Here is a 14,596-nt window from a genome sequence, read left to right on the forward strand (position 1 = left end):
AAAATATGAAATCTAAGGAGCTGCTGTCAGGAGACCCAAGAGAAAGATTTGGAGAGCTGAAGAGTCCAGTGGGATTGGCTGACTCTGTAAAACATGCTTGTGGTTTCAGAGAAGGGCATTGTTAAAAGAGCTACAAAGGATTTTATGGCACATCTATGTAAACCTTGCAAATTTAATTAATTATAAAACTCAGTGTTTGCTAGCAGAGGGTGAGATGCTGATCTTCACCGTGAGAGGATAAAAACACAGCAGAGTCAGTTCTATTATGGGGCTAATGAGATGGGGTTTTCCTGGTTAATGCAATCTCAGACAAAATAAACACCTGCCTGAAATGAAACCCTGCCCTGCTCAGGCCTCCAGCACAGGACCAGAACTCAGAGCAGCTGCACTTGCACACATTCCAGGGCTGCCAGGACTTCAAAGTCTTCCTGAGAAAAGGAAGTGGAGGACTTGTTGACCGTCACCTCCCTCTGGTTGGAAAGGGAAAAACCTTTTTTTAAGTGAACGTGAAACCAACAATGACACATTTCATCAGCTGCATGTGCCCGGTTTGATGCTCAGTTCACAGTCCCAACCCAGGCAAGAGTTCTGTGTCAGCAAAACATGGAAAACCAGAGGCCAGGTCAGGCACTGAATGCATCTTGGCATTAAAAACAAACTAAGATCCTTTTCTGATGCATATATGAAAATCTCACTGGCTCATAGTCTTGGAATCCTAGTGCAATCACTGGGTTATAGAGGTTGGACATGGCTGTAGCTCAACCAGGAGCAAAAGAAACTCCTAACACTCACCAAAATGTTTGGAGAACAGAAAGAAGCAGCTCCTTACAGGGTCCAACAGGCATAAGTCAACTTTCAACTATGATTTTTCAGTAAAAGTAACTGTTAAGAAGGTCCTGCTCTAAGCCTTGGAAGGTAATTGTGATTTTCAGAGATTTATTTCTGTAAAACAAATCAAATCCATAAAGAAATATTCCTGTATCTTCCACTGGTATGGAGAACTGCTGCCCTTGGTCAGATAATTCATACCAGCACCTGGCTGCTGCTGAGAGAGAAAAGGAAAAAAAAAAAGTAGGAGATACCACTGGCCTAGTGGCATTCAGGGCAGTTGTAGGGCCACATGTCACATCATACACTGTGAGTAATAAATAAAAATGTCCTGCTTTGAAGTAGCACATTGCATCTACTGCATAATAGCAGCTTCCTCTTTTACTTGTATCTTTCTTTCTCTGTTACAGATTTACTATTGGTGTTGGGATCTTCACCTTCAAGCTCTTCTTGAGTTGAAGAAATTATAGTCCTTAAAGTCCCTGAGGTTCAGCTTTAGTTGCAATTCCTGCACTATCAGAGTCAGGTTAGTGATGTGCTCCATTTGTCCATGCAAATAACCTAGGCAAAGCCAGCTGGTGTCTGAGTTTCTCTTGTACCTATCTAGACTTAAACTCCAGCCACCTAGGGAGTCCTGGAGTTTAGGGTATAGATATTCCTAGGGTATAGATATTCCTAAACACAAATGAATAGGCTAATTACTTAACATTACGTCAGCAGCAGGAAAAAGAGAGGCAGCATGAGAACTGCAGCACTGGCTGTACACTGGAGTCATGAACAGCCTTGGGACTGAGTTCAGAACCAATGGGAACAAACTGTCCTAGACAATAAATCTAAATCCATTTCCTTGTCATCTGAATGTAACCTGCTTTTTCATGAAAGCAGACTAATGCCAGGCCAGCCATATAATGCTGCCCATTGTCACAGGCAGTCTCAAATGTCCTTCCACATAAGGAATTAAATCAGAAGCTCAACCTGATCTCCTAGGTGAGGCAACCACCAGGATTGCAGCAAAAGTCCACCTCAGTGAGTGGAGCAAAAACCATCATGCACCATAGGCAGCTGATCTAGCAGGGTGGCAAAACTGAGACACTCACAGGACAAGCAGTCTGCTGTCACATCACAGCACATCCACCAGTCGCAGGGTCAGTTTTCTGTGCAGCTCAGTCACCTCCACAAAGAATCAGAGCAAACCTAAACCACTAATGAACTACTGGTCTTGCCAAGTAATCTGAAGTCAGTGTATTTCACATAAATCAGTGTCCTACCTCATTCAATTTGCAAACAGATCCAATGACAGAAATGTTTCGTTTTACCATTTTTGCCTTTATATTCATTACAAGCATATCTTTTCCTACTATGGATCTACCCTTCTCCCAGCTCTTGTTTAGGATCATATGCTGCTTATCAGCCATGTTCTCATGTCCAGAATTCAGCAACAAACCACAAATCACACAACACACTTCAACCCTAGAGAAGCACTCCCTAGGAATCTACAGCCCTAGGAGAAGGAAGTTAAACCACAGAGAGCCAGCAGGCCCAGCTGCTCTCTGAACAGGAAACAGCAGTGTTATTCCAGAGGAAATGCTTACTAAGGGTGAAACAATAAATTTGTGCTTGTGCACTGTACAGGAGACCTTGCAGCTACTTTTAGAGGAGCTCTCCTCTGCTCTTTTGGCTGGCAGACAAAAACCACAACTCAAACAGGAAAGAAAGTGTCGAAAGAGAAACAAGTGCTCTTCACAACTGTGCTCTGGCCAGAGGGAGGCAAAAGGAAAGACTGGATAGTAGATAGAAAGCTCTTATCCCTAGCAACTGGAGTCTTGTGCTTCCTTTTTCAGGAAGAACATCATTAATTCAGAAATGAAACCCATTGCGGAATCATCTGACAAAAAAAAATCCCTAGGTACCACCAAAGGAAGCCCCAAATCCAGAAGCAAAGTGACCTCCAGACCTGAAGGATCCCCTGTCTCAAAGACATCTTTTGCTTCCCAGCTCAAAACTCCCCAGTATATTTAAGCACACCATATGCTGGAAACCTGACACAGGCTTTTTTGTTAATGCTCTAGTTGTGGGCAAACCTGACATTCACAAGGAATCTTGCACATACACATTATGAATGTGTTCTGCAAATTATTTATTTCTTGATGATATTTACCAAAGACAATGGAGCACCATGGAGAAGAATATGCCCCCACATATCTGACTCTGTATGAATCACTCATTTTGGTGGGCTTTTTTACAAATGTCAAGATTTCCAAAGGAGGTGGCAGATCTGGGGGAGATGGGGGTGTTCCAGGAAGGATATTGAAATCTCCAACTGTTTCCACAGGTGTTGCCAAACCAAAGCAAATGAAAGGCAGTCACCAATCACTTTGCTGATCACGTTTATCCCACTGCACCAGGGGCCTCACAAAAGGACATTTTTCAGGTGCAGTTTTCTGTACAAGGCCAGCCCACATCCAATTAACACCTGTGTCTTATAGGAAGTGTGGTTTATCACCACTCTCAGCTTCCTGCAATGGGCTGGAGCCTGTACAGCTCCTCACTGCATCCACCTGGGCCAGTCAGGCAGGAATCTTGTGATAAAATGCTGGGAGCTTGGCTTTGTGCATGCCAGGACCTTACTTCAACTTTCGCACCTTGAATACTTCTTCCCAGTGCTGTTAAAAACCCTAGCTGTGCCTGCAGGGGAAGAAAATACAACCTTTAATTATAATTCCTCCAGCCAACAAAAATAAAACTGGATTCTGTGAGGGATGCCAAGAGGGATGAACAGCCTATGTGGAAACAGGCTACACTCAGGATTAAGAATGAGCTGTTTAATAAACACTGGATACAAAGCAAGCTGGAAGAAAATAGGCTTGATGTAAAGCCCTGACTTCTTTTCTTGGCAGATTTGGCTACCTCATTGCACAAAGGCTTAATGTAATTCTTTTTAAAAGAGCCTTGCAGTCACAATCACATTCTTCAATGATGCAGGTGATGCAGATGTGCAAAATGCCTGGATGAGGCAGTAAATTACTTATTCATTCAAATATCTAGCCATGCTGATGGATATTCCTGTTTCTTGGGGAATATGCTTGAGATGTAACAATAGCCAATGTTTAACTTTAGGTAAAGTCCTGGGGAGGTCTTGGTCTCCATGACATCTTGTAGCAAAGTTGGCACATTAAGCACATGGTAGTAAGAACAATTTTATATTTCAATGATATTGATGCATGGCTTGGTTTCCCCTCTGCACAACTGTGGGGTAGGGCTGGTTAAATTCTCTGGTTTGGGAGAAGGGCAATGAAGGAGAGTTGGGACGTCCAGGATGTCCAGACTGGTAACAAATTGAGTAATTTACCCTCTGTAGGATGGAACTTTTTAGAATACATGTGCTTTTTAGCACAATGGGAGCTCCACCACCAAGCATTAGTTTTGAATTATCAGGAGGCCAAAGAGAAGCAGTAGGAGTGATTTTTGTTTAAGTTTTTCTGCTGTGCAGCAGGAAAGATAAGGCAGGTGCCATGAGAGCATGGGATGAGGGAGGACAATCACTTGGGCACACTTCCATGGGGTTTGGCCATATTAGCCCTTACAAGTATTTAGCTATCCTTACTAAATAGCAGCTAGCTTTGGGAAGGCTGTTTGTGTCATTACATTGATTTTAGCACTTAATTAAAGCCCAACACAAGAGAGACCTAAATGAAGTTCACTGGAGAGGTCACTCTAGTCCCAAGTGCAAATTTCAGAGTAAAACCACACCTTGTTCTCACAATGAAGGTAGTCTGTGAAGGCTTTAAGAAGAGATCAAGGAAGACTGAACAAAAGCTAAGACCTCAAGCCAAACCTTTTAAATTTCCCATAAGTACTTTCTTACATGTCCTTTCTAAAACAATCTCATCTGTCATTGCTCTCTCTCCCTTTCCCATCCTTGTCATCAAAACATTTGTATTTCTGTCACATGCTGCTTGAGATCAGGTAATTGGATCATAGAAGATAATAAATACTTCAGGTAACTGAGTGCTCTTGTCTTACAGGACAAAATTACCATGTTCTAAGTATTGTCTCTTACCTATTCTTTATAGTCTCTCTCATTTTCACTGTTTCTTACCAAAGAGCCATGTAAAGAGAAAGGATACCTTGTGTTTTCTGCTGAAAGGCCATTCATTACATTACAATGCAAAAATGCACCCAGGCCATTCAAAACTTGTTTCCTTGTATGGATCAAGAGAATACCTTTCCTGTGGCCCAGCTCCCAAAGTCTTTGTGAAAATGAGCTAAGATTTCTTTTTCTGGGCTCCACTAGCTGAAGCAATTTTGTATCAGATATCCATGCTGTGCCTGTGCTCAGACCATGGCTAACTATGACAATCTGCTGTTAACCTTTTTCTATGCTGGTGTCTGGTCAATTCTGGCCTCATTCCTTCATCTTGCCCTCCCTTTCTTAGGACAACAACTTATTTCTTTCCTTTAGCTGTCTCATCTCCTTTTGTGGGCTGAAATATGGCATGTAGCATAAGCTAATGTAGGGAAAAGGACAGGATAACTCTGAGTGAAAGAATAAGATGACAATATGAGAAGCAGCTCAGCAAACCTGAGTAACACACGTGCAATTTAGTTTTAGTCTGAATAAAGGAAATAAGATTATCAAAATAAACCAGCAGAGATGAAACAGTTTGGATATCAGGAACAAGTCAAGGTCTTGCACAGGCAAAGGTTGAGAAGGTTAGTTGCAAATTACTCAACAATTGTTTGTTATCTTACACAGTAGATGATAAATTTGATAAAGATAAGTAGATGATAAAGATGATAAACAAAGAAAACATTTATTGACATACTTTATTATCAGGATAATTCAGTATCTAAATGAAGATAACTTTGCATTACTGATAAGGTGAAAAAATATTACCCTCAGAGAGTGCTGTCAGGTTAATGATCTTCAAAGTGATGTTTTACTCTACATTTTAAATATCCATCCTTTCCTTTTTTTTTTTCTTTTCCATAAATCATCCACATATTCACAAACCACACACTCTCCCACTGAACATATGACTTTCCTGTGTCATATCTGCACTGATGTTCTTTGCACTGGATCATATTTAAAATTACAGGAATTCTTTTCACCTGTGACTGCAAATCAAGTTTCTTGGAGTTTATCACTGGAATGCTCTTGATTCTCAGCACATATCTGGGGGTCGTACTATGGCTTTGGAAAAGGCCAGTACACATTATTAAACTGGTCCTTTACTACCTGCTACTTCCCTGACATCCCCAAGTAAAGACTGAGCTGCAAAATTGGTCATGCCTTACCATTCCCCCCACTTTTCCTTCTCCTGGATTCCCAGTAATTTACATGCCCTTTGGTTTGTTTCTTCCAGGGCAGGCTGCCATGGAGACAATGCCTCCCTACTGCTCTAGGTCTGCTTTTAGCATCTGAAAGAAGAGCTCAAGCCTGCCGTGCCCCCAAAAGCTGGAGCAGCCTTTGGCTGTGACAGAAAGGTGATGGAAATCAGGTAAGAGAAGTATGAGGAATCCATGAGCATAAAGATGCTACCGTGAGTAGGTAGCACAACAAATTGAAAATCTGCTGGTGACAGTTCTGAGCATTTCTACAGATTAATTTATCAGTCACCAGAGCTTTTGATCAGATAGTGCTCAAATGGGACTGAGTTTAATGCACTGCCTGAACTATGGCATTGGTCAATCATAATTTCTTATGTGGAGACTCTTGAGCTTCTGCACAAAAGGTTTGAGCTGAAATGGTTTTGTTCACACTGGTGACGAATTTACATGCCCCCTGGGGCTCAGCTAACACAGGTCAAACACTGCTTGATAATATGTTCAACCCCCAAATTCTTGCATTTATCAACTCCTTGATGTCTTGTAGGATTTCATCCAGTGCCTTTTCATCATCAGAGAGTAGCTAAAGCAGAGGGAAAGAAGGGATGAGAGCTGAGGAAAAACTCTGTTAGTGGTCAAGGACTCTTCCAAGGATGGGGCAACCACAGCTTCTCTGGGCAACCTGTGCCAGTGCCTCACCAGCCTCACAGGGAAGAACTTCTTTCTAATATCTAATCTGAACCTACTGTCTTTCAGTTTGAAGCCATTCCCCCTTGTCCTGTCACTTCACACTCTTGGAAAAACATGAAAGATGTGCACACACTCCTGGTTCCCTCCCAGAGAGGACACAGGTTTGGCAGCTGGGAGAGGGAAGCTCATATAGTGTTTTTCACTCTGCTTTTACCTTTCTCACTACATGATTCAGAACCTGACAGAAACAATCTACATCTGAAAGCAGATGGAAACAGCCAACCCTGAACTGTGCCAGGGAAGCTGATGAGTTTTAGGATCAGGGTAACACTGGGACACATGTATGAGGCTGTTCCTTCTCCCAGCTAGTGACAGACACAGAGAAAGAGGTGAATGACAGCACTATGGTAGTAAGTGTGGTTCTGCAGCAGCCCAGCACTCCCTTACTGCAACCAAACCACACACCAGTCTGCACTCAGCTCGAGCCTTACAGCCAAGGCTCCCTCCCTTGGGTCAAGAAAGATGGATGAGATCATGTTTTTTAGGCAGATTAAGCTTGCACTGCCTGTGCTTGGCCCAAGAGCATTTTTCAGTCTGCTGCCAATGTCCTATTGCCTACAAACCTCCCTTCCTAGCACTGTTAAACATTGCTTATGTACAAAGAAGTGTAAAGCTGTTTCCTGCTAAGTCAATTAAAGCCAGGAGAGCTTCTTTTCTTAATCATGGATCACAGAGCATCCCTGCCAGCCTGGCGTCCTGTGGAAGGATGGTTCCAAGAAGTTGTCATTTAGCAACTCTTCTGTTTATTAATCCCAAAATGTCTTTCCCTCAGACCTCTTGACCCACAGTCTGACAGGACAGCTGGTCTGTCCATCCAGCCACATCAGGCAGCACAGCCACCTACCAGAAGAGACCAAGGGAGAGACCTTGCTGTGTGTTCCCAGCTCTGTCATTCCACTGCCCTGGGCTCTTTATCCCTTCTTTGCCTACCTTCCAGCAGCCATCAAACTGACAGGGTGGTCTGTCATGTACCTGAATTTGCTCCAGTGATTAGGATAATGCCAAAGCTGATCTTGCACTTGCAGGCAGCTCTGCACACAAGGCACACGTGGCTGTCACTGTTGAGCAAGAAACATGTCAGGGACTGGGAGAGGTCAGGGTGACCATCTAAACAAGCTCTGTGTTGTTATTTCTTGAGGCTAAAGAAACCAGCGTGGACAAAACCTCAGCAAGGGATTGACACAGCACAGGGCATTTCTGAGCATGTTTGCAGGGAGTGGAAGGGAGCACTTCAAATCTGAGTCAAATGGTGTGGTCAGCAAAGTGATGCAATATAGGGTAAACTTATCTTAGGAGGTCAGCAAACTTTTTGTCCAGGGAACAAACACATGCCCTAGAGAAGACTATTCTACACAGAAAGAAGACAGGAGATGGAAACACTCACCCCAAAACCCCCTGAGGCTCTGGTGGTTTGTGGGGACTGTAAGTACCCTGGGCTGTGGAGAGAAGCACTAGTACAGGTCAGGCTTTGGGAACCTCCTCTGGAACAAAATTACTCTCCAGAGAGAAAGAAAACCCTGGTGTGGTTAAGCACCCTGGAGGTATCCCTCAGCTTGGGGACCTCTGGAGAGTAACACATCAGAACCACTTCAGCAGCATTTACTCTGCTGGTGACAAGAGAGAGCAAAATTGATAATAAAATGTATGGCTGAGAAAATCTGAGGCAAAATTCCTGGTCCCTTACCCCAAAGCAGCATCTAAACCACAGGCAGCTAATCCCATGTTTAGTAGTTGTTAGATCTTTGGTGAGGCCTAGGACAAGTTACCTGCTACCTGTAGGAGGTAAAGCTCCAGGTGCATGGACACCAAGGGCTATTCTAAATCCACATCAGTCTGTAAAGCCATTTTCCTTCTGGTGGACTGCTAGCAGTCAGCTTCCTGCAGAGTTGGAGTGCCCTAAAACACCAGCAATTGCATAAATAAAGGCAAAATGTAATGCAGGGAAAGATCCCAATACTTAAGGGAAGCAGGAAGGATGGAGTCATGCAGAACCCCACAGCCTCCAGCCCAGAACTACCTGACAAGTCCTCACCTTCTGACTCCTCTCATCTTCCTTCCATTGCCTTTTGGTCCAGGAACAGGCACTCCACTTGTAGGCATTGTGAATAGATTTTTTTTTTTTTTAATGCTTAGCCAAGAAAATGTGCAGTCATGAATCCAGCCCTGCTGCTCACACCTTGAGCCCCGCCCCACAAACATGGAGCTCCGCCCATTACTGCCTGGAGCCCAGCCCCTCACACATGGTGCCCCGCTTCTCACCGCCGGGAGCCCTGCCCCTCACACATGGAGATCTGCCCCGCACCAACTGCTGCCTTGCCCCTCAAACATGGAGCTCTGCCCATCACACATGGAGCCCTGCCCATCACTGCCTGGATCCCTGCCCCTCACACATGGAGCCCTGTCCCTGACCGCGTGGAGCCCTGCCCGTCACACATGGAGCCCTGCCCCTCACTGCCTCGAACCCTGCCCATCACACATGCAGCCCTGATCCTCACGCATGGAGCCCCGCCCCTCACTGCTTGGAGCCCAGCCCCTCACACATGGCGCCCTGCCAGTGATCGCCTGGATCCCTGCCACTCACACATGGAGCCCCGCCCCTCACAGCCTCGAGCCCTGCCCATCACACATAGAGCCCTGCCCCTCACACATGGAGCCCCGCCCATCACTGCCTGGAGCCATGCCCCTCACACATGGAGCCCCGCCCCTCAAATATGGGGCCCTGACCCTCATACATTGAGCGCCGCCCATCACTGCCGGGACCACTGCTCCTCACACATGGAGCCCTGCCCCTCAAGGCCTGGAGCCCTGCCCCTCACACATGGAGCCCCGCCCATTACTGCCTGGAACCCTTCCCCTGACACCTGGAGCCCTGCCCATCACCGACTGGGGTGCAGCCCATAACACATGGAGCCCCGCCCCTCACTAATAGGGCCCCGCCCCTCACTTCTTGGAGCCTTGACCCTCACACATGGAGACCCACCCCTGACTCATGGAGCCCTTCCCCTCATAGCCTTGAGCCCCGCCCCACAAACATGGAGCTCCGCCCCTTACACATGGAGCCCTACCTCTCAATGCCTGGAGCCCAGCCCCTCAGACAGGAAGCCCTGCCCCTGACCACCTGGAGCCCGGCCCCTCAAACATGGAGCCCCGCCCATCACTGCCCGGAGCCCTGCCCCTCAATTCCTGGGGCCCTGCCCCTCAAACATGGAGCCCTGCCCCTCCTACATGCAGCCCTGCCCTTACACCAGGAACCCTGCTGCGCACACATGGAGGCCTGCCCATTACTGCCTGGAGCCCAGACCCTAACTCATGGAGCCCTGCCCGTCACTGCCTGGAGCCCTGCCACTTATACATGGAGCTCCGCCCTCACTGCCTCAAGCCCTGTCCATCACACATGGAGTCCTGACCCTCACACATGGAGCCACGCCCCCCAAACATGGAGCCCTGCCCCTCACAAATGGAGCCCAGCCCCTCATACATGGAGCCCTGCCCCTTACTACCAAGAGCCCCACCCCTAACCCATAGAGCCCCGCCCATCACTGCCTAGAGCCCCGCCCCTCACTGACTGGATCCCCACCCCTGACAGCCTGGAACCCCGCCCCTCACGCATGGAACCACTTCCCTCTCTCATGGGGCCCTGCCCCTCACAATTGGAGCCCCGCCCCTCAACCATGGAGCCCTGCCCCTCAATGCCTGGAGCCCTGCCTATCCCACATAGAGCCCCGCCCATCATTGGCTGGAGCTCTGCCCCACAAACATCGAGCCCCTTCCCTCACCCATGGAGCCCAGCCCCTTACTGCCGGGAGCCCAACCCCTAACCCATGGAGCCCCGCCCCTCAAGCATGGAGTCCTGCCCCTCAATGCCTGGAGCCCTGCCCATCCCCTCAATGCCTGGAGCCCCTTCCCTCACTCATGGGGCCCTGCCCCTCACAATTGGAGCCCCTTCCCTCACCCATGGAGCCCTGCCCCTTACTGCTGGGAGCCCCACCCCTAACCCATGGAGCCCCGCCCATCACTGCCTAGAGCCCCGCCCCTCACTGACTGGATCCCCACCCCTGACAGCCTGGAACCCCGCCCCTCAGGCATGGAACCCATTCCCTCCCTCATGGGGCCGTGCCCCTCATAATTGGAGCACCACCCCTCAACCATGGAGCCCTGCCCCTCAATGCCTGGAGCCCTGCCCATCCCACATGGAGCCCCGCCCATCACTGGCTGGAGGCCAGCCCCAAACACATGGAGCCCCTTCCCTCACCCATGGAGCCCCGCCCATCACTGCCTAGAGCCCTGCCCCTCACTGACTGGATCCCCACCCCTGACAGCCAGGAACCCCGCCCCTCATGCATGGAACCCCTTCCCTCACTCATGGGGCCCTGTCCCTCACAATTGGAGCCCCGCCACTCAACCATGGAGCCCTGCCCATCCCACATGGAGCCCCGCCCATCACTGGCTGGAGCCGTGCTCCGCACACATGGAGCCACTTCCCTCACGCATTGGGCCCTGCCCCTTAGTGCCGGGAGCCCCACCCCTAACCCATGGAGCCCCGCCCATCACTGCCTACAGCCCCTCCCCTCACTGACTGGATCCACACCCCTGACAGCCTGGAACCCCTCCCCTCAGACATGGAGCCCCGCCCCTCAACCATGGAGCCCTGCCTCTCAATGCCTGGAGCCCTGCCCATCCCACATGGAGCCCCGCCCATCACTGGCTGGATGCCCACCCCTGACAGCCTGGAACCCCGCCCCTCACGCATGGAACCCCTTCCCTCACTCATGGGGCCCTGCCCCTCACAATTTTAGCCCCGCCCCTCAACCATGGAGCCCTGCCCCTCAATGCCTGGAGCCCTGCCCTTCAGAATTGGAGCCCTGCCCCTCACCCATGGAGCCCCGCCCATCACTGCCTGGAGCCCTGCCCCTCACACATGGAGCCCCGCCCCTCACACCTGGGGCCCTGCCCATCACGCATGGAGCCCCGCTTCTCACACATGGAGACTTTTCCCTCACATATGGAGCCCTGTTCTTGGAAAGAAAGACACTTACACTCAGGACACAGCTGTGGGCACAGGTAGCTTCAGGCTTCCCTTCCTTCATCTTGTCTCCTGGGAAAGGTGGCTGCTGTGGGAAACCCCACATATCTTACTCTGCTCCCAGTCCCATCCTCTGTGCCCTCTTGTAACTCCCCCCAAAACAGGCACCTCAGAGAAAAAAACAGGCCAAACCCCTTTCTTTTCCTCCCCTAACAGCAAAATATTTTTTAACTGCTGTAATACAGTAGATTATAAACAGCTCTTGTACATGACACAACATGTACAGGTTACATCATGGAACAGCTCCAGGGTTAATGCTGGGGTGTCCCCTGTCACAGGCAGGGACGGGCCACCATGGCTGGGGTGTTCCCAGTCACAGGCAGGGACGGGCCACCACGGCTGGGGTGTCCCCTGCCACAGCCAGGGATGGGCCACCAAGGCTGGGGGCACCTGGAGAAGGGACAAGGCGAGGCTGGCTGGGAGGTGTGTGGGGAGCTGGTTCTGATGCTGCAGAGCACATGAAGTCCTGGAAGCTGCTGTCCCTCTGGCAGCTCTGGGTTCAGCTCTGCACTCAGAAGCAGGAGCTCAACCAGTTGTGCTTGCCTTCAGCAGGTAGGCCAGGTGCAATCCACACAATATCTCATTGAACAAACCCAGCAGGAAGGCCCCCAGCTCCCACCACAGCACACACTGTACTCTGTGCTCTCCTGTGACAGCATTTCACAGCTCAGACCCAGGACTGCTTCACTCCCACAACTGGCAGCCACACACCCCAACAGAAAGAACAAACTAGGCATGAGGACTGCACAGAGCTTTGGTCTTCCCAGAAACAAGCAGTTTTCTGCATGAAAACCCCAGGACGCATTTTGATGGAGTAACATTGATTTTCATCAGGTTATTGAGCAAGAAGCTGCAGCTGTACTGGCTGCCATTCCAAAGCTGGAGGCTTCCCACCTCACAGCTCAGGGAGTTACCATGGAAGCAAGCTGCACAGTTCTTGTGTTGGAAAGAACCACAGAAAACAGTATATGTTATATTACATTGTATTAAGATCTTGTAAAGGGCAGGTTGGGAACCTTCACATCCTCACCACTGACCAGAACATTGCACTGTTCTGGTCAAGTGCTCTGGCACTTGCAGTCTAAGAAACTCAAACGTGGTGTAATTGACTTTTAATTAAATAAGCAATGTGCAAAAGACTTAGTATTTCCCCTCCAGCACTCTTGAGAAAAATGAAAATAAGCCCACATTCAAAAGCAATTAAAAAACCCCACAAAATTCAAAGTAATCCAAATTGTTAATGCCCTGACAGCATGGTTGCCAGATGCCTTGATCTACAAGGCTGAAAACCTCAACTTGTCAAAAACTAAGACTAGTTCCAACAGCTGAGCATCCCTTTCTGGTTGCCTTTAGCTTGCCAGATGCTCAAGCCCTTAGGCTTTCAACAGTGATGATGCTGACACAGTAAATGCTGATATTCCTTCTGGGCACACAACAGTGCCAGGTGTGAGGGAAACACCAAAACAGGACACAAAGTGCCATCCTTTGGTCTCTTTTTGAAAACACTGAAACTGTATCAAGACCTGCCATGGGTTTCAAGATAGCAAAACAAGTCCCTAATCCATCCCACCCTCTTTGAGTGCAGTAACCTCTGTAAGTGTTCTGAGCACCAGACAAAAAAGAATTGGACTGAATCTCATCCTGTACTTTGTCACCCTATACAGGTGACAAAGCTGTTTGGCCAAAAGGTGTTTTTTTTGTATTTTTGACTGTTTTCTCAGTAAGGAAGCTTAGTTGTTCCAGAACTTCTATTCTCTCCTCCCACAAAAGGTATGAGTAATCTGAAATCTCTCACCAATCTGAATGATGATAAAGTAATCCATTTAATTCTCAGGATTTTATATATGAATACTGTAAAATTTGAGCATATAGTTCCGCTGAAATTACTTCAACGGTTTCATCAAACAATTTTTAGCAGGAAGTGTTGTCAGAGGGGAACCTCACACAGAAACACTATTTGGCAAATTTGACCTGGTACAATGTCCTTTCTCAAGAGCATCATTCCTTCTTACATAAGACTTGGAGGAGTTGAAGTATGCCTTAGCTTTCATGAAATTACTTCTGACTGAGCTTAGTGAAAGCAGAAGCCCAAAGGAGAGTGTGAAGTGGCTTGGGAGACAATTCCACCAATGGTTCCAATACTGCTGCTATGAAATACCCAGGGCTGTAGGTAGTAAGGATATGCGGTTCTCCATTGGCAGCTGCTGATAACATTTGAATAATTCTAACATATTTGTCACCGAAGTTCTGGTGTCTCTATCAGGTGGCCCTTTTCACCACAGTTAAGGTGTGTCCATCAGGTGACTGTCTCCAATAAAGGGAGCTACAGTTCCAGTAAAACTGGAGTGATGTGTACCCAGACACTCTGCAAGCTCCCTGTTCTGCTTAGCACCTGACAGAACAAGGGAGCTGAAGGAACTCTGACAGATTCATTGCTATGGAAACACTAAACTCACACAGGGCCCCTGTCTTTATTGGTGTGGGTGGGAGGATGTCCCACCTCCTCACCAAGAGGGCAGTACCCAGGAGGCTGATTTCCACCTGCAGCCCCCTCTGGTGTCAGGGCAGACACAGGCAGTGACAAAGCAGCTCTGGGCCAATCCCCAG

The sequence above is a fragment of the Melozone crissalis genome, unplaced genomic scaffold (genome assembly GCF_028551555.1).
Source record: "Melozone crissalis strain CALT ecotype California unplaced genomic scaffold, PUWL_Pcris_2 ptg000045l_1, whole genome shotgun sequence".
In the NCBI taxonomy this organism is placed as follows: domain Eukaryota; kingdom Metazoa; phylum Chordata; class Aves; order Passeriformes; family Passerellidae; genus Melozone; species Melozone crissalis.